General features: G+C 38.6%; 1 long non-coding RNA gene across 2 annotated transcripts in view; it reads left to right on the top strand.

The window, feature by feature from the left end:
- The window catches only part of LOC138042498 (uncharacterized), a 33603-nt gene that overhangs the window by 29836 nt on the left and 1267 nt on the right, over window positions 1-2500 (top strand). For both annotated transcript variants that reach the window (XR_011131008.1, XR_011131009.1), the window contains exon 5: window positions 2048-2500. This exon is cut by the window's right edge and continues 1267 nt beyond it. This is a non-coding gene — a long non-coding RNA (uncharacterized lncRNA). The remainder of the gene's footprint in view (window positions 1-2047) is intronic.

The following is a 2500-nucleotide window of genomic DNA, read 5'->3' as shown; positions in this document are numbered from 1 at the left end:
ACTGTGTATAGAGATGTAATGTCCATGGTGAAAATAAGGTTCTTGGTTGATTTCCAAAAAGAGAATAATGGGTGGAGCAGCAGGGGGTTGCCTCCTGATACCCATGCATTTGAAAGGTGCTGATGAACACTAATGACGACGATTAATTTTAATTTTGTTAGTACGTTATGCAGAAGCATAATTATTTCCATGTTCACTATATCGCTTTCTGGGGCTAGAAACGCAAGCTGCGCCTTTAGGCTTGGCTAAACCTATATATTAGTGACTTAACAATACAACTTTCTAAGCAAGGACCAGAGTAGCAAGACATAAGCACCGCATCCTAGTGAAGGGCCTTATCAGCGATTTAAATATAATAAACAGCTAAAAAGAGCAAGGCTGATATAACTGCCTTTCTTCATCACGGTTTTACAAGCAATGACTACGGTTAACAAAGACGTTACAATTTGAATGGTGATATGGCGTATGATTTTATACAGCCCTCATATCTTTCAAGTGGATTACATTCCATCTTTCTTATTAAGACCTAAAGGTTCTACGGTGTTCGCTGTGTTTATGAGATATGCTTCTCTTACTTTGCGTACACTATCACGATTGGAATGAATTAACTCGAGTGGAATAAGTGAAATATCGTTGGCGGTGCGATTATTACTGAGGAAGTGTTCGGAAATTACTGTCGGTGGCAGTCCTGGATATATACGTTGGTTGGTTTGTCGACTGGTCTGCGGTGTTCATTAAAACGGTCTTTGAGTCTTCGTTTGGTTTCTGCAATGTATTGCTTGAGGCAACGATTGCACTGTACCATGTACATGTGGATAACATTTTTGGAATTGCAGTTGATTTTACGATTAATATGTCTGCAGAAATCCTGTAAAGTTTGTATTGAGTATATGCTAGCTGTTGCATGGAGACAGTTTCAAACCCAGGCCAAGTCTAGATCGCACTCCTGGAAGCCATATTAATTTTCGTACTGAAGGCTCCATTTTGACCTTCGCCTTGTCAAAAATAGGATGCGCGCACTGCCTGAACCGGTTTGACCGGAGTGACCAGAAACATGGACTGCGACGACTTAAAAGACTTGACACGATTTCTGCAGAGCCTCTCTTGGTCGCCCTCTGGTGAGTTTTAGAGAGGCCCTGCTCGCAGGGTGAAAGTGACTTTGCCGAGTGATTAACTGAGTTCTATCATCTTATGAAATATCTGTAGGTCGAACTCTTTGCTGGGTTTATCACTTCAACTAAATTAAAATAGCAACATTTATTTCGCTGTGAGGCTATCGTTCCCCTCCTTCATTGCTGGGATTAGCCAATCAAAATAAAGGAAATACAAGTCGGTCAAATCCGGTCTCAGGTTTTTAACCTAGGTTAAATTAGCAATCCTCATTTTACCTAGGTTGATTATGCCCGCCCCCAAAGGAATGAAAACACCCTATACCTTCCCTCAAACTCTGTCTTATGCATATCAACTCATCTTCTCGATGTTTCGTATCATCTTATCGGATTTAATATTCATGCACTTATCCATCCAGTCTCAACATTACAACAAGGTAAGGGAACGAAGAACTGTACTATGCATTTACCGGTGCTCGAACTCGGACCTTCCGGATCTATGGTCCTGCTTTAGGGTTAACCCTAACCCACCACACTACAACGACGAACATGCTCAACCCAACACAGTTCTTTTCATTATTTACTTTTATATAGTAAGTCAATTGATATCCATGTATAACAACCAAAACTAATCCTAATCTACATGACCCTAATTTTTCTCTAGGCTTAGTTTAGGGCTCCAAGTTTCTTCAATCCATCTGAGTACGAATTCAATCTAGGAAGAATGAGGATCACCAATTTAACATAGGTAAAAAACGGATCGATTCAACCTAAGAACGGATTTTACCGGCAACACTGTGTGGCTCTGAATTATATGACGCTGACATCAAACGAAGTGTGAGATTATGAATGAGTTTTTTTTAAGAAAGAGCATAAACTGTGTCGTTAATTACGTCGTATGTTCATTTAAGTTTTTTTTTTTTCAATTTGATTCACAGAGAAGCTAGACGGGGACCGAGTGTTCCAGAATGAAGAGGAAAGATGAATCCTCGAACAATATTTCAGAAAATCTCAGTAAGAAAACCCTTGGTGACCCACAAGCCGAAAGCCGCTTATAGTCAAATGAAATTTGCCGAAACAAAGCAGTAAAAATGGAGGATAAAATTAAAACTTGTCTTAGTTACTTTGAGTTTTTTTTTTTTTTTTTATTAAAAGAAAAATGGTATTATTAAGAGACCCACATCGCAACGTATCGAGAGTAGTTAAGCCAGAAAAACTTTTATTTAGTTCAATGTATAAAGGTTAGCTTTGGAAGACTAATTAAGGTCGCTGCTAAAATAAAAACCACTGGTTGACATGCAATACTAATTTTGATTTTGGTATTTTAGGCCCAGTTCAAACATAACAACCCTAACCTTTTTTATTAAAAGAAAAATGGTATTATTAAGAGA

This window comes from Montipora capricornis, chromosome 1 (assembly GCF_036669925.1).
Source record: "Montipora capricornis isolate CH-2021 chromosome 1, ASM3666992v2, whole genome shotgun sequence".
Lineage (NCBI taxonomy): Eukaryota > Metazoa > Cnidaria > Anthozoa > Scleractinia > Acroporidae > Montipora > Montipora capricornis.
This window is presented reverse-complemented; position numbering and strand designations above follow the sequence as displayed.